General features: G+C 41.5%; 2 protein-coding genes and 1 pseudogene across 4 annotated transcripts in view; 2 read left to right on the top strand and 1 right to left on the bottom strand.

Annotated features, from left to right (window-relative positions):
• Positions 1–17,877, top strand: part of Filip1 (filamin A interacting protein 1) — a 248,756-nt gene that overhangs the window by 30,301 nt on the left and 200,578 nt on the right. Inside the window, exon 1 of one of the 3 annotated variants that reach the window (XM_004634362.2) lies at positions 7,348–7,597. The exons of 1 other annotated variant lie outside the window; for it this stretch is intronic. The gene's annotated coding sequence lies outside the window, so the exon portion shown is untranslated. Of the gene's footprint in view, positions 1–7,347; positions 7,598–17,877 lie in introns of those variants that run through there. One more of the 3 variants, XM_023718715.1, reaches the window with a different exon arrangement.
• Positions 1,689–17,877, bottom strand: part of LOC101591928 — a 24,340-nt pseudogene continuing 8,151 nt past the window's right edge.
• The window catches only part of LOC101565111 (ATP synthase subunit gamma, mitochondrial-like), a 19,526-nt gene continuing 9,162 nt past the window's right edge, over positions 7,514–17,877 (top strand). The window contains exon 1 of the mRNA XM_012515397.2: positions 7,514–7,597. The gene's annotated coding sequence lies outside the window, so the exon portion shown is untranslated. The remainder of the gene's footprint in view (positions 7,598–17,877) is intronic.

Below are 17,877 nucleotides of genomic sequence, written 5' to 3'. Positions count from 1 at the left end.
TTAGTGTTATGGAGAGTTTAGATGTTTTCAAGAACAAAAGAGCAGAAAAATCCATATAAATCCCCAGAAATGAAGCAAGCAGCCTTAGTTCATTTTGAAGAACTGTGAGGTGACTTTTTTCTTTTTTCTTTTTTCTCTGAGCAATTATTAAGAACAAATGAGTTAATGAAATTGAATGCTAGAATACACCAGGAAAAATTCAGCTATGCTCATTTGCCTAATTTTTATATTCCCCTGTGGCAAGTTCACCAAAATGCTTAGTAACAAAAACAAGCAAACTATACAAAGCATGAATCCAGTCTCCACCCCAGCAAACAATGGGAAAGCCATGCCAATGCAAAGTGATTTTTATAGGATCATTTATTCTCCTATTCAGAGGACAAAGCTTAGGAAACAGAAGGAAAGAAAGTCATTGTCACAATCGTGGCTTGCCTAGTTCAGATGCACACACAGAACACGCGTACACAGCTCACCCGCACGCCCCCGTGCTTCTGTAGAATGTAGGTGCACAGGGCAGATGGGAATAGCTGGGCTACACCTACCTTCTGGTAGCACATGTCATGGGACCCTCCGACCTACCACTTCACTTGAGTTTCAGGGGATTTCTTTCAAATTCACTAAGTAATTTAATATTCTTCTATAGTGTTCTTTTTAGTGGCTAAAGAGCCCACGAGGGACTTGTAATTAGCTTATGAAGGTTGATTTTGATGTTCAAAAAATTACTGCTTGCAGTTTCATTTACTTTTGGAGTCTCTAATGATTTCAACTCCTACATTCATTTTTATGTTTATTTAACCTAAGGTTTTAAAAGAAACGCTTATTTCAACATGTTGCTGATCTACTTCATCCCTTCAAGGTAGATTATCGAAAGGCTCATGTGAAAGTACAAAAGCTGCGAATAACTCACATTTTGAAACACATTCCTGAGTATTTGTTCCGCCTCTGGTAGGAGGTGAATTATTAGCACATTATCAGATGAGAAAAGAATGTGAACATTAAGCAATGAGTAAGATGTCTCTGAATGCTCCTCACCCGGACTTCTCGTCAGCAAGTCCGACTCTGACAGTACCTCCTGCTAGATCTTCTGCTGGCCTTGCTTACCCGCTGTTTTCCCTTCTAATTATGCTGTAGGCAAAACAAGCAAGGAAGGGGCTTGCTTCCCCTGGTTTGGGAGCTAAGTGGCTGAGACAGCTTTCTAGTTTCCTTCTTGTTGCTCTTAATGCTTTTCATCTCAGTTGATGATACTGTCTATTAATATGAATCCAGTTTTATTCTCGATTTACCTCATGCCCTTCTTGGAGTTCTGTGTCAAGACAGCTGGATCCATCCAAAGGGTTGAGTTCACAGGCATTTTGTCAATGCTATCAATAATTAGAATAATGAAACTTTATTGAACACCTGCTTATGTGCCAGTCAGTAAACACTAGTTTGAATATATTTTGTTATCAAAAATGTGAAGTGCACGCAAAATTAGGAAGCAAGCAAGTGCACTGTTCACTTGCCTCCTGCCTTGCTGCCTCTGGCCTATGTGACTTGGCCATTTCCACATCAGTCCACTTCCTCTGTCCACGCTTGGTGGTTCTGAGGCGAATCTCAGACCTTATATTATTTCATCTGTCAATATTTCAGAAGGCAAGGACCCTTCAGCATTATACATTTTAAATTGCTTCTAATATTTGGATTTTTCGTTAAATTATGACCTGCAGACAGAAAACATACACAAATCACAAGTAGCTGATTAAATTTCACTACTTAAACGCACAAATATAAATAGCAAGAAAACAGGGTGCTGCCAACCCTAGTGGAGGCTTTTCTTGTCCATGTGTGTGCATCCCCCTGCCCAAGGTGACTCCTTCCTTGACACTGTAGGTAGCTTTCTCTGTTTTTGAGTAGATCTGTATGAAATTGTGCAGTGTACCTTTTGAATAAGAGTTCTTTCACTTCACATTTTGTTCAAGAGACTTACTCAACCATCATGCGTAACTGCTACATAGGATATGACTTTGGGACCACACCACAGTTTACCCACTCTATTTTTAATTTTTATGTATTTGGTACAGGGTCTCACTAAGCATCTTGGATTCTTAGTGATCTCCCTGTTTTTAGCCTTCCCAGCTCTGGGATTACAGGTATGCACCACCTCACCGGATCTCGGTGGCCAGCTCAGAGTGCCCGGGGTGGGGCTGGCACAGCATGTGGTGCCTGGGGTCGAACCCTGGTCCCTGCACTTGCCTAAGCAGGTGCTTATCTGCTGAGCTATCTTGCCATCCCCCAGCTTACCATTTAGTTACAGACTGATTCAGAGGGCTACTTGGGCTGCTTCCTGTGAAGAGTCTGAAGTTTGTAACAGAGTCTAAATTCAGACCAGCTTTGCTTGACTCCAGAACCAGAAATTTTAATGCATATACTTGGATACAAACTAGTTTTCTTCAGAATTAATTATAGTTATCTAGCTAGTACTTGTGTACAAGCTTACAAATGTGCGAAAAAATGCATGTGTGCAGTTAATAAATAAAGGATTTCGTAGGCGCTACAGTATTTATTTTATTTATTAGCAGGACAAGTGGTTATTTTATGTGTACTTATAGTTACTACAAAGCATTAGCACTGTTTCTTCTATTTTTTAATTTTTTATTATTATGTTTTTAATCTTTTATTTATTTGACACAAGGTCTCGCTGGGCAGTTGAGACTTATAGTATTCTTCCTGTCTCAGCCTCCCCAGTTCTGGCATTACTGGCCTGCACCACCACGGCTAGTTTCAGTGGCTGGCATGGCATGCCTGGGGTTCCAGGCCTGCAAAACATGCAGTAACAGGGATCAAACCTGAGTCCTTGTGCTTTCCAGGCACTTAGACTGCCGAGCTATCTCCCCAGCCCCAGCACTGTTTCTTTTAAAATTTTGTGAAAATCTAAATAGAATTATAGCTATAATAGTGGACAATGCAAGTACTGTATTTTCAAATTGTAAAACCTGATGGTATGCAGTATAATAAATATCATTTTCATGCCAATGAAGTAGTTGATATGAGTTTTTCCCTCTTTTTTTGTATTTATTTCTCTTCCTCCTCCTCCTCCTCCTCCTCCTCCTCCTCCTCTTCCTCCTCCCCCCTCCTTCTCTTCCTCCTCCTCCTCCTCCTCCTCCTCCTCCTCTTCCTTCTTCTCCTTTTTCTTCTTCTTCCACTTCTTCTGTTGTATCTTGGAGAAGTTTTGGCTGTGAATACATAGATCACAAACCTTTTTACATTGCTTATGAAATTATAGACCAAAAGTATATTTTCAGAATGTAGTTTTAGAATTTCATTAAGCAATAAACTCATTCATCAGAAAGAATTATACATTTGTTTTAGAATGCTAGGCAGCTCGTATCCTTTGGTTAAAAATATATTTTTTCCCTAGAATAAAATCTTTTTCTCAGTCCAATTTTCTTTCTCTTCTCTGGTATTCTGGAGGACTTCAATTCTAATGAGTTTTTATTTTTCTATACTCAACATAAAATTATTCCTCTTTTTTTCTGTCTGCCACCAAAGCAGTGGAATTTTCAGGGTACTTTTAGGAGTGGAGGTGTAACTCAATGGTGCCTAACGTGTACAAGGTCCTGGGTTCAATCCCAAGACTGCCTTCTCTCAAGAAAGGAATGTATTTGGTCAGAAGACAGCAGAGTCTACCTGGTCTAAATTTCACAGATTGCCAAGAATATGCTACTGTGACTATTGAATATACAAAAGTAGCTAAGTGGTTGTAACAAAGTTTGAAGCCAGACTTGGGTTCAAATTCTGGTTCTCCTACTTTATAAGGTGATCTGGTCAACTTCCTTGATGCTTAAGTTTTCTTCCGTGTAAAGTGGAAGGTGATAATGATATCTACCTCGTACGATGAGTATGGTAATTAAGTGGCTTAATGCAGGTCAAGTCCTTAGAATACTGTCAGGCCTTACACAAAGTGTTGCATAAACTTTTTTTATTATTATGCTACAATTTGACTTTCATTTAGAATTTTAATAAATTTGAGAGTTAATTTGCACCCAAAGAATTTCTTTTACCACTTTAACACACAGCCTATGCATATCTAATTCTTGATAGAGCTTGGAAGCATTTTCTGTAGGCTTTTCTCTTTTGTTTACTCTTGTATGTTAATTTGCTGGCTCAGTCATTTCTGTTTGTTCAACACCCACTGTAGTGCTTGCGATTCAGTGAGGACAATAGGAAAAATTCTCTTCACCTCAGGAATTCCTATTCTTTTTTTTTTTAAACCAGGAATTAAACTCAGGACCTCACAGTTGCCAGGCAGGTGCTGGACTTTGAGCTACAGCCCCAGGCCCACCCAAGTCCTTAGTTACCCAGCCTTGAACACTGCTAATGTAAATGTCATTTTGAAGTGAATGTCTATTAAATATCTATTTTTCTCCACACTTAAAGTAAATTAAATAACTTATTGATTTAAAAAATCACTATGCTTTAAAAAATGAACAAGGTGGGAAAGTTTGGTTTGGAAATGACTGTGGAGAGAACTTTATTCTTCAGCTCCCCCACAAGTGATAGTATTAATCTATCTTTTTGCCTAAAATGTCCTCATGACTCATCCTTGAAGCTGGGTGATTAGCTGCAGTTTACCAGCAGTTCTCAGAATACTCACACTTAAGACTGTGGGAAAGAATGCAGCTGAACAGTAATACATTAACAGTATGTGTTGAAAAATCAGTTTCCTGTTGACTGTACATAAGACACAAATTTCTAATAGTTCCTAATGGCACTACTTCCTGTGTGGATTATGTAGGAAATGCTTTAGTCTGAATGGTTGTTCCCAGGAGGGGAAAGCCTTCAAAAGAATTTTATTTTATTGTGTGTATGTGAGGGGGAGGGAGACAAAGAGGAAGGGGGGAGGGAGAGAGGGAGGGAGGGAAAAGGTGAGGGGAGAAAGAGAGGAGGCAAGAGGGAGGGGCTAATTATCATTGGGTAGTGGACTGAGTCATACAGACATGCCTAGTATAATTTAAAAGAACACAATTTGAAGATAGCAACAGTGCGTGATTAGATGCAATGTCTTGTATGCTATTGGTTGTCACCACATTTCAAGAAAATAAGCTATTGGTGATAATGGACAGCTGGTCTAAAGGTTAAACAAGAAATAACTATCACTCTTTAAATTTTTTTTCAACTTTTATTTAGTACAGGGTCTTGCTATGCAGCTCTAACTCATAGTGATCCTGCTGTCTCAGCCTCTCCAACACTGGGCTTACAGGCCTGCACCACCATGCCTGGTTTTGGTGGCTGCTGCAGCATGTCCAAGCTTCCAGAGCCAGCAAGGCATGTGGTACTGTGGGTTGAACCCGGGTCCTTGAGCTTGCCAAACATGTGCTTAGACCACCAAGCTATCTCCCCGCCCCTATCACTCTTTCAGTGGAATTAGCAAGGCCTATAAAGGGATGGTGGCTTGTTCCTTGCAGGATCATGACATTTGGCTCTATTCCTCTCTTCATGTTGGGTCGGAAACCTCTGTTAAGTGAGTCTGAGTGGGAGAAGTGATATTCTCACAGTTCTCTTTTGTGGTTTCCAGTCTGGCTGCTGCATATGGCATGTGTGGGGAGTGTGGATATTTGTCAAAGAATAATGCCCCACTTGCATCTTTGTAGCTTTGAAGAAGTTTTCCTGTTGATTCTGAATTACCCTACCGCTCAGTCATATACTTCTTAGCCTCTCAGCACCCACTTTCAGGAACTGGAAATGCAGTAGGTTGTTTTAAAAGCATCCATTAGTGTACTAGAAGAGACAGCTTGTTTCACATCAGTGCTTCTGCTTCGTAATAGAATTTCTTTTTAAAAATTTAAATTCAAGATTGGCTTAGATCCAGAAAGCCTGAGCCTGAACAAGGGCAGCTTTACCTGTGTGTGGTGAGCAGCTAATTAGGAGAAGAAGCGTGCTGTGAGTGTACTTGCTGGGAAGAAGGACAGCCGCACTCTTCTCTACTGGGTTGCTTATAGGTCAGATAAGCAAGATAAAAGTCATTCCTTAAAAAAAAGGCACATACACCCACACACCCCTGCACATCTACATAAAATAGCCAACTTTCCCAGAGAGGCGTTAGGGTTTCTCAGCATATAAATTATGATTTGGAAGTATGTAATTTTTAAAATATTAAATCTGTCGTCCTTTAACAAGTCTCTGTGATCCATCTCCCATTTGTGGGTCAAAAACAGGATGTATTTCCCTGGATTCAACACCTAGCATTGCAAAAACAAAGTTTATAAATTGATCTAAGGAATCGACTAATAATGTTGTTGATGAGATTTTTGTCAGGGCAATACTCCAATTTTCTAGTCAACAGTCTGTGTCTGTCTGTCCGTCTGTCTGTCTGTCTGTCTCTTTTTTCCTTCCTCCCTTATCCCTTCCCCCTGTACTTGTGGATGAAAAAGTCTTCTCACAGCCCCCTTACTGTTCATATTCATACTCTTCTATACTATAGAATGAAGCAAATAAATCATGACATTAAAATTCAGGGTGGAAATGACCCTTGGCTGGACTTGGAGGCTGGGGAGTTAAGGATGAGGCGAGTCTACAGCCACCGTGATGTCTGAAGTTCTGATTTGCCTAGAGTGTTTGCCATGTGTTACCTCAAGTGAATGACTTGAGCAAGAATGCTGAGGTTACCTTCTGAACTGTACTCCTCTCAAAATCACAACATTGTAGACATTTCTCTACGGTAGCCTTGCTTTAACAACATGCAGGTATACAGCTGGTTAAGCCTCCTGTGACGGGGTAAGCGATCTTGTTGTAAATGAGGAATGTCAAAAGCTGCTTGGAAATGATCTCTTATGCAAAATTTCCCAACAAACGTAATACACTTTTAAAAGCATTAAAAAAAATAATAAAACAACATCAGAATGCTTATCTGAGAGAGCCTGATTGAGAAGAATGTTGTACTGGTAAATTGCTCTGCCCAAGACAACGGCTGTTCTGTTTCTTTTCAGATTTTAAAACCCAAGTCCCAAATCACAGTCTGCAGTAAGAGCTTCCAACAATAATTACCTCTGTGCAGGGAGAAGAGGTCCTTGAAAGGGTCTGCTGGCTGTCCCGAATCTTCCCAGGGCGAGTGGGGCTGTAGCCACTGATAACCCAGCTGCCTGGGAACTGCAAGGAGCCGGCTCCAAACTTCTCAGCTGTTGACAGGCGTGACTTGCTGAGAACACTGGATAAATATAGCACACGCGAGCTCAGCTCCTCGGCAAAGTCATCGCTCTGACAGCGCTGTGAAGGGAACAGAGCAGAGAAACCCAATCTCAGAACCCAACAACACCTAGCAACAGTTGAAAAAACTTTAAACAAAAGTCTGGGTGGGAGATACACAACAACTTCCAATCTGTGCTGATCGGGGTTTTGGGGAGAAGCAGCTTTCTTCTCACACTCAGCTTCCTGCATGACTTCAGCTATTGGCTAGTCCTAGCACAGAGAGTGGGAAAAGCTTTTTCCTCTGTGTTCTTTCGGGCTGGATCGTTTTCCAGGACTCGAGTCCGTCTTGGGCTGTGGGACAAACCACTGGGTTCTTCAGAGGATAAGCCACCTTCCCAAAGGACGTGCTGTTGGTTGAACAAGTTGCTGTCAGGTAAGACCACAACAAATAGCAGCTGCTTGCTTGCTTTCTCTTTCTTTCTTTCCTTCTTTCTTTCTTAAGAAATTTCAGAGTTCTCTCTACTTCTGTCTTGTCTGTGTCCTTTGATTCTTCCTGCCCTACCATGTGATAACACAGGAGTTAATGTAGCCATTGTGAATTACTTTAAAAGTCAGAAACTTCAGCTCTTACCATTGTACCAATTCCTTTTTCAACACAATTTGATATCATGATAGTCAAAATACTTCTGCCGATACTTCCAATTACCTGCCAATACTTCCCAGTACCTTCTGGGCAGGTAACAGACATGACATGGGACAATTTCACAGCTCCTTCCACGTGAGGATAGCTGGGCCATGGAAAAGACGTTTTCCTTGAAGCAAAATAACTTTCATTTCTTGAAACTAGCTAAGCAGCCTATGTGTAAAGGAGAGGAAGGTCCCCAGTGGTGTTATGCTGCTGTGCGTCTGACGGCCCCTTGTGCCCATGCGTCTGATTGCACCGTACACGCTGTGCAGACTCAGGGCTCAACTCCACATTTCTGACCAGTACTGAATATGCTTCTGTGGTTGTTGAATATAAGAATTCAGGAGAAGGTTATGTATAGCTCAAAGGAAGTTGAGTAATGACTGTTATATAGCTGTAACAGATTCTGTTTTAGAAAACTTAAACTGAATTTATTAAGATAAAATCCTTTCTTAAATTGCGTGGATGTGCACCCAAGTGTGTTTACTGTAGTGCGAAGCAAGCACGAGCTCTGTCTGGGGTTCGCTGTCTCCTTTGCACAAGTTGGCATGCAGTTTTGTCAGCACTGCACAGAGTGAACAATTTCATGTTGAATCTGTGGGGTCATGGCTGTGCGTTGGTGGGTGACGTGGTTAGCAAGGATACATGGTGTCTGCTATTGTATGTCTTCTTTGAAAGGAACATTCTTTAAATGAACATGATAGTTGGAGTGAATGTCCTAACCTAAGGGTAATGTTGAAGAAATATAGAAACATATTTAAAACTTATTTGAAGCGATTTTGTCAACTTAAGAAAAAGAACTTATCCACAACCAGTTTTGAACAAATTGTTGGCAAATAACAATGTAAATGCTCCTAGTTTAAGGAAAGCCAATTAGTTTTTTTTTTTTAAACTGTTTTTTTCAGAAAAATGAAACACTACACATGTTTTGGTATGTCTTATGTTTCATAATCCAGACCACTTGAGTGGGTTTCAAAGTAGGTAGAGCTAATAATATATAACGAATATGTACAAAGAATAGTACAAATACACTCACGTGATCTCAGGATTAGAGAACAAACTCCTGATGTTTTATTAGGGATGACATAGCCTTATCTTAAAAAGACGTTTGGAAAGGCAGAACTGAATACTTCACATTTTTCTTGTCTTTATCCTAGGAAGGGGTCACATTGTTGGCTTACAAATGCATGGGGAAGGCCAAAATCTACTGCTAGTTCTAGGCCTGTACTTCCCCCCCCCCCCCATAGAACAGTTTTTAGATAACTAAGCACTGTATTTGGCCCTGAGTGAAACTCCCGTTCGCTGATGAAGTGGATCTTTGAGTATTTTAATTGTCTTCATACGCGTCCTCTTGAAAATCAAGAAGACTCCGGGTAAACCACGTGGTTTCCCAGCAGCCGGTGGAGCGCCTGGACCGCACAGGTCTACGCTCCGGTTTCCTGCACCTCGCGCGGCACCTTCTCTGTGAGGGTTATCCCGCAGCCTGTCTCCCACCGGGTGGAGCCCCGATCTGGGTCGTGACGGCTCCCTCCTGCCCCGAGGCCGCCGGGCCGCTGGACTCCAGAGCCGCGGTCTGCCCGCTCTTCAGCGACTGACTGGGCCTCCTGCTCGCTGCCAGATGCCTGGGCTGGCTGTTCTGAGCGTCGCACGTCCGCTGGCACCCGCTTGACCTCTCTAGCCTCACTCCACAAGGTCCTTCGGCGTCAGGTGCTTTCGATGTGGACCGTTCTCCAGACAAGAACCCAGTGAATATTTAAACACCGCACCTTATCCCCCTGCCTAGACCATACCTTTTGGAAGTGGGTGATTCCTTCCTAGGTCAGCAATTTGAAAAATAAAATAAACCAAAAAGCAATTTGATGTTTCTTAGGAAGTAGGGTGCCTTGGAGTAGGCTTTACCTCATGAAACCAGGGCGTTTTAGTAAATCTTCTTGCTGCAGAATATTACCCTAGTCATCACTTGTCTCTGGAGCTCCCCAGCCCCTGGCATACTGTGGGCATCATTTAGCTCTCATGGCTCCCATTCTCTCTGTCGCTGTCTCTCTGTCTCTGGCTCTCTCTCTCTCTCTCTCTCTCTCTCTCTCTCTCTCTCTTTCTTGAGGGAAAGAAAGCTCCTATCCTAGAGGGGGACAGAAGGAGGACCAGAGCGGGTTGCCCCTCCCATTTTCTCTTGGTGAATATATAGGAAAGTATGGATCAGCACAAAATAAAGAATGGTTAATATCTTTTATTCCAAAAATTTCTTTGAGGGAGTTGTTTTGTTTTGTTGGAGCGGGGGATTGAACTCAGACCCTTGCACTTGCCAGGGAAGCGCTTATTCTAGTGAGCCATCTCCTTGGCCCCTGAGGGAGTTTCCTGAATTTTACCATGTGAAAAAAAGATATCATTTTAACTATGATAACATACTTGGCTGTGGAGATGATGTTATAGCTCTCAAAAATGAAATAGAAAGGCTATCTGTTGTGTATGCACCTAGACCTCAACATTTCTAAACATTCACAAGGCTTTATCATCTTCTGTTGCTAGATTTTATTTATAATTACTTTTGGAAGAATCCATTAAAATCATGATTCTTCCTCTTTGGGGGTGATGGATTAGACTCTGGACTTTTAAAACTATGTTATGGCCCTTTTTATGTTGTTTTTTTCTAGACATTTGAAACAAGATGTGTGTCAGTACTGTCTTTAATGGTTCACAAAACCTGGGCCCTCACTGTGTGAGATTGAGCATAAGTTGTGCTTTTGAAGTAATTTGTTCTGTATCCATCAAAAGAAAAACATTCTTTTTATATTCTTAAGTGGTCACAGTGGTTAAACTTAGTCTTCCAGTTGGGTTTTGGCAATAATTGCTATGGATTTTTTCTAATAGAACTAGTGAAATAATTTCATTAAGCAATGATTTTCCTGTAGCTATAATTTGTACTTATTCTTTAGAAGTGAAATTTGAGATTTACACATCTTAAACAATGCTGATAGTGCTCTCTTTTTTTGGCAGAGGAGCATTTCTTCATAAAACAGTTGCAAAGATTTAGAATATTTCTGAGTTTATTTAACATACATTCTCTCACTTATTTAATTTTCCTTTGTCATTAAAGTTGGCTCTAGAAAGGCAGCAGTATGGGAAGGGGTTTAGCAAGCCTAGGTTGAAGTCTATTTCTAAGAAAAAATTAAGGGAAAAAGCTTGGTAACAACTTAGAAAAGTTACACTAAAAAGTCTGCAATACAAACTTGTTGATACATTATGCTAATACATACAACAATAAAATGAAAGATAAGCACATACCAAATACAATATACTTTGTTTCCTTACATCTGGGTTCAAGATAGGACAAGGATAAGTGCGTTGAAAGGAAGCCAGGAGAGCTAGTAGCGTAGGCAAAGCCATGAGGCCCACCTTTGGATTGTGCATGGGTCGCGACTCCTCAGGGAAATGACTCCTTCCTTGTGTTTAGTCTCTGCATCTACAAAATGAAGATCATTATGCTGTTTCTTTCTATAGTTGGTCCAGGGCTCATATAATGGGCTTGAGGAATAAACATTAAGATTTTCCGATACATTTATTATACTTTATTACCACACTTTAAATGTAGTTATCTATTTCAGACTTTTTAATTTTATTTATTTATTTATTTATTCAGAACCAGGGATTGAACTCAGGTCCTTGTGCTTGCCAGGCAGGCGCTTATTCTACTGAGCCATCTCCCCTATTTTAGATTTTGCTACACATAAAATTCTTGGTACTGATAGTTTGTGAGATCACAGGAAAGGCAGAAGAATGTGTTGTTTAAATCTGGAATCTTGTTTGGGACGTAATTTGCTGCTGGGTACTCTAACAGACAAGGCCGAACAGCAGCCAGTAACTTAGGATGGAATTTATGTTTCAAACCATCCCTTATCATGCAGCCGCCTGCTGCCTTATAGAAACATTGCTAAAATGGTTAAGAAATCACTCATGGTATAGGTTGTTCTGTGGTTTCTATATTTGTCCTCAAAGAGAAAGTATGTTTCTACATAGAGGTTAGGTGTGTCTTTACTGCCAACTATACTGGGTAGTGTATAGCCATGGAGTCAGTCCTCCAGGGAGGGATGTTGCTATATCTCTCATGCTTATTCTTTCCATTTAGATGGTTTGTTTTGTTTTACTAACCTAGTAACAGATAAAAATGAAAAAAAAAAAAACAACAAAAGGCCATATCATGCTAATTTCAACCTTACTAAATAGAAAGGAACTCTTACTAGTCATTGCCCTTCACCCTATTTAGGTTTAAACGCAAGAAGAAAAATATATCCCAAGATAAACAAAAAAAGTGTTATACTCTAAAGATGTATGTGTAAATGCGGGGTTGATCGCTATCTGGTGTACTTAATTTAACACAAATACATGAAACACCCTTACATGGGGGTATTTAGGAGATATCAAAAGAATTAAGATGTGTTACATACGTGTCCACCTTTCATTGAGGAATGTAAACATAATGTGCTGAAAACATATCACAAAAAATAAGTGTGGGAGTTTCTTAGTAGCTTTAGTGATAATAAATTTTACGGTAGATAGCTATGGTTTAGGCCTGTTAATTTTGCTTTTCCCAGCTGAAAGAAAGTCTACACGATAAGACAAATCAAGTTTTAGAATATTCATTCTTTAGTGAAATCCTTCTGGAGAGAAAAAGCAAAAAGGAGACAAGAAAAAAGTGAAAGAGAGAAAGGAAGCAGGAAAAGTATTCTTGGCTTTGCAGAATGCACTATAGGGGCGCTAAAGTAAAAATACAGGAAGCTCAGGAGCATAAAATAGATTATGTCCTTCTTTGTCCTTGAGTGGTCGTACCTCCACCTTTGCTGATGAGAGGGGGTGCAGGCTGCAGGCAGACTGCGGGCAGAAAGCAGCTTTCTCTGTGGTGGTAGCCGAGGCAGGTACGTGGAGGCCTGGGAGCTTGTCTCGGGGAACTCAGAGAGTGAGGAAAGGCAGACAGAAAGGAGCAGCGTTAGCTGGCTGTGAACAGCTGATTGCAGACCTGGAGACCGCTCCGCTGTGGTGGTAGCCAGCACGCATGGAGCTGCGAAGTCAAAGGGAGGTCTGTGCTGCTTTCCCTTTTTGGGCCATGGTGTCACTGTGTGCATTACTGGGTGATTTATGTGTTTCTGAGGCCCGTGAAAGACAGACTAAAAAAGAATTTCTAAAGCCAAAGCAGAATTTATTTCAAATGATCTGACTTTAATTGAGCCCTTAGGGTTTAAGGGTTTTTCTGGCTTCAGTGTTTTCTTAAATTCTATCTGCCACCTTCTGCACCAAAGCATAGATGAAAATGACAGTTGCTCCTTTCCTGAACGAAGACCATTTACGTATGCACTGGAAAAGTCTTTTCCTTTGGTCATCATGGTAACTGCAACCCTCCCACATTTCTGTGGAGAACTAAGTTACCTGCTGCTTATCTTTGTGGAGAAAAGATGTAAGAAGGTCATGAAATGGATGCATTTCAGCTGTCTGTTCTCTAAGAAAATACTTTACTACAGATTTAAGGGATGATTTGAGTGAAAACAGTAGCCTGCTGACATCATCAGCACTATCAAGTGCAGCAGTTTATCTATAAGATCTTTGCAAAATAAGATATTCCCCTATATACTCATATACCCCTGAGTCATAGGAGATACAGTGATACGATAAATAGAGGCGCTTTCTCCTTAATACTCTGATGTCTTAAGTGACTCACTCCAGAGTTCCCATCTTTGACTGAGGTAGCACAGGAAAGGAAGAGGCTTTGCTGAGATCATAGTGCTGTTTCAGTGTGGTGGCCTCAGCACACCGGGAAATGGCACCCAGGCCAGCAGTTGGAGTCTGGCAGTTACTGTGACAACAATACACAGCAGAGGAAAACAAAGATGGGCTGCGCATCCAGCAGCCAGGGAGGAGCTGCCAGACCAGACCTCTGCTTGTTCAGTAAGTCCTGAAATGTGACACGGGCAGTACCCAAGGCTCTTCGGGTTTGGTGGACTGTTTAGTAAGCAGCACATGCTTGAGGAGCAAGCTGGTGTTCAGATCTGGGTGTGGCCTTACATGTGCTGCTGTTTTGTGTGTTACCTCTGTGTTGACACCACCAAGCCAAATGTGCTGGCCACAGCCCACGCATGTTCTGCTTCTTCAGTGAGCCAGCTACCTCGTCCTCTCCTCAGGGCCTCGCAGCTGGGGCAAGGCTTTTGCTTCTGTAGATCACTGCTCGACAATCCCTGGGTCACCTCAGTTGCCTTCAAGTTAGTGACCATGATATAATATAGAATGACTGGCAATACACTGATACCTTATATATCGATATACTTTTTACTGTATGGGAATGAGGGTGGTCATAGCCAGCACATACTCAGAATTACACGGTGGGTACTGCGCTCAGCATGTCACATGGATGATTTTATTTGCTTCTCATAGCAATTGTATCAGCTATCTAGAGATGGAGCCCAGGGTTTGTGCTTGCTGGCCCAGGGCAAGTGCTCAACCTACCGTACACGAGTGTGTGTGTGTGTGTGTGTATGTGTGTGTGTTAGCTCAAGGAGTCAGTGAGGAAAATGAGAGAGGTCTTTTCTACATCAGAACTTCTCACTGGATCCCAGTAACTTTGTTTAGGTAGGGAGTTGCCACTCTGGCAGGAAGTTGTCCTATGAAACCAAAACCAAAACCAAAACCAAAACCAAAACAAAACAGAGCTTGCTATAGTTTAAAATAAATTACTTGATAGTTTTCAGCTATTGATTTGCTATTGTGGAGCAGTGTCATATTTTACTGCATATTTTGTTTCATTCTTTTAGGATTTTTTTGGTGCCAGGAATCAAACTCAAGACTCTTATCTTTTTAACGAAGAATTGTCTATGTGATGCTAAATATCTATTTAGAAATAGTTGATGTTTTTAGTTTCTATTTGCATCCCTGGCCCTCAGCTCCCAGATTGTGTGAAGTAAAAGGAGAACAATTCTAATACGAAATTGATGGAGCAGATAATGTATTGATCTTCCTTATGCCACTGGCCAGTACTGCTCCACTTTTCCAGTGTATCTGATTATCCCTCCCCTGCAAAACGAAGGCTTCATGTGAAGCAAACACATGTAGCAGGAGTCTGCAGCCCCTGAATGCAAGCACCTCTTCACAACACTGTTAACGCACTCCCTCTCAGACGCAGACCAGCCTGCTTGTCACTGGCCAGCAGACAGGACTTGAGCTGCCCTCTGGGTAGGCAGAATACTTTTCTAGAACAAATATACTTTTGTGGTGTTGCACAGACTGGTGTAATGGAAACCAATAGGAAACAAAGGCGAGCCAATTACATTTCATCAAGGTTCTGTTTTATGAATGTAATCTTTCCTGATGTCCTCAGAATAAACTCAGAACCCCACACCCTGTTTGTTCTTTCCTGTCTTTATGGAAAAAGGAGTAACAGTGTCAAAGGAAGAAAATAATGTTAAATCCTTTGGAGACAAAAGGCTTGACAAAAAGCCTCCGGAAGTATTTTTCCTCCCTCATTCAATTATTCTGAATTTCTCTTGGCAACCAACTGAGTTATAATTCCCACATTAGTGTTCAGCTAATGCCTCTTCAATGGAAGATACTAATAATTTATCATAGTCTTTAGAGAGTTCTCCAGACATTGGTCAGATGTCTTTGTTCTCTTGGCATGCCTGCACTTGGTCTGCTTCCTGGCAGGGGTGGGAGCTCTGGGGCTCTTGTCACCTAGCAGGAAACTCAGGCGTGCGCAGATCTCTAGATGCGCCTCCTCACATGGGTCGTCGGAGTGAGTCCTGGGCCTTGAGCTCCCTGAGCACGGAAGTCAGCTGTGGCGCATTCACACCACAGATGCTGGGCTTTGCCCCTGAGTTCTGACTCACTGTTTGCATGAGAAGGTGCCCACATGCTGGGCCATTTCAGAAACTTTCCCGTGATTGCAATCTGCATTCAGGGCTAAGAACCCACTGTCTGGTACCCCTCAAAGGGAAGTCATTCAGCAGAAACTACCATGTTGTCTGCTGACAGAGCTGGATCTGCAGCTGAGCTCATCAAGTGCACAGTAGTGGGCACTATCCATGCCCTGAAGGGCTGTGTTCTCAAGTTAACTGAGCCCTGGTTACTTCTCAAGTCCTGACTGAGGACTTGGGTTCATGAACTGGGTTCATGTCTGTGACTGGACCTCAATTCTCTAGGTGTCCTGAGGACTAGGTGTGAGCCATCTGTTACTCAGAACTATTGCAGCCCTGGGATAAGCTTCACAGCAGCTGATAAGTAATGAGTGTCTTCTATGCTTTGGGCCCTGACAGTTCCCCAAGGAGGTTGCTGTGTCCAGTCTGTAGTTGGCTCCTTAGCAGGCATGGCCGGCCTGGGTTGGGTCCAAGAGAGCAGGCTCCTTGGCCTGTGTTGTTGTCTCTTTACCACCTTGCTATTCTGGGGCTCATGGTGGGGCCCAGTACGTGGTGCTGAATGAATGGCAGCTGCACCCTGGCTTCAGCTGCAGCGGTCTAGGACAGCCCACAGACATGCCCTCAGCTCCCCAAACCTAGGTTCTTGTGTGTCTAGGGAAGGGGCCCTTGCTCCCTTCGTGTCCCTAAGCATGGCCAGCTGGAAGGCCATGCCCCGGAGAGGGGGTGGGAAGTGCCCCACGCCTCCCAGGGCCTTCATTTCCTGTGTCCTGCCAGTCTTCCCCTTGGGGACAACGTAATTCCTCACGACTTACTCTTGAACACATGCTCTGCTTACCTTTCCCCAGACACTGGAGCCACAAGCTGCACCCTCCTGTCCAGACTTCCAGTTTCCCTGGCACGCCCGTCTGCGTTGCTTCTCCACGCTTCCCTTTCCACCGTCATTCCTTGGTCTGGACCTTCCTAGAGTTCCTTCGCTACTGTCATGACATCAGGAAAAGCAGGCAGGGGCCAACCATTTCACTTCTTTTGCAGCAGATTCATTGGGAACACTGTCCTCTGTGAAACTGACAACTCAGGAGGCTGGTATATTCTAAAAAGCCTCTAAAATCTTCATTTCTACATGGCATATATGAAACTAATTTTCTTTTTTTCTTTCTTTCTTCTTTCTTTCTTTCTTTCTTTCTTCTTTCTTTCTTTCTTTCTTTCTTTCTTTCTTTCTTTCTTTCTTTCTTTCTTTCTTTCTTTCTTTTTTTTTGGCAGAACCGGAGATTGAACTCTGGCCCTTGTGCTTACCAAGGAAGCACTTATTCTATTGAGCCATCTCCTCAGCCCCTAATTTTCTAATTATTCTGTATCTTACAAATTCTATACAACAGCTTTTTTCATACATAGTAGGCAGTTTACATGATCATCTGGTTAAATGAGTCTAAGATAGAAGTTAATGACAAATAGCACAGATTTTTAAACAATAGAAACTAAACAAAAACAGATCATTATAATCCTTTTGTGCTAAATATATACATATAAAGAAATTAATATGATAGAGTCAGTTATTACTTGCAACCAGTTTTGGAATCATCTTGTAAAAAAACAATTGCTTAATGTTTGTTAAATCCATTAAATGTCATGAAATCAAGGAATTAAACATTACTAATTATTTTGAGCTGAACCTACTTTTTTCTTTTTTATGCACATCTACTGAGAATTACATTGTGTTTAAAAATGTGCAAACTGAATATCCAATAGTGAAACAGATGAATAAATTACAACGCATTTATATGATGGTAGTTACAAAACGCCTGGTTTCCTGGCAACAGTTCCTACGCTTCTCTTGACAAACGTGGGAATAACAATTACTGACTACAGGACTATTTTTCTTACCTCTGAGTTTTCTAAATCTTTAATGCTTATGTGTTGTTTCTTTTTTTTAATGTGTCATTTCTCTAACCATATAAATTAAATATCAGTAAATCTTTAAAATGTTCTTTCTTCTATCACCTAATGACCAGTTCATTGCTAAGTGAGTGGGAGTCCGTAGCTCCCATTAGCATATATTTCCATGGACAGGCTAGAACCATTTCTTTATATTTCTTTATTTATTTTTTTTGCATTTCTTTTATTTTTTATTTATTTTTA

Source organism: Octodon degus, unplaced genomic scaffold, assembly GCF_000260255.1.
Source record: "Octodon degus isolate 3935 unplaced genomic scaffold, OctDeg1.0 scaffold00061, whole genome shotgun sequence".
Taxonomy (NCBI): Eukaryota; Metazoa; Chordata; class Mammalia; order Rodentia; family Octodontidae; genus Octodon; species Octodon degus.
The sequence above is the reverse complement of the archived record's forward strand: the minus strand, read 5'-3'. Positions and strand labels throughout refer to the sequence as shown.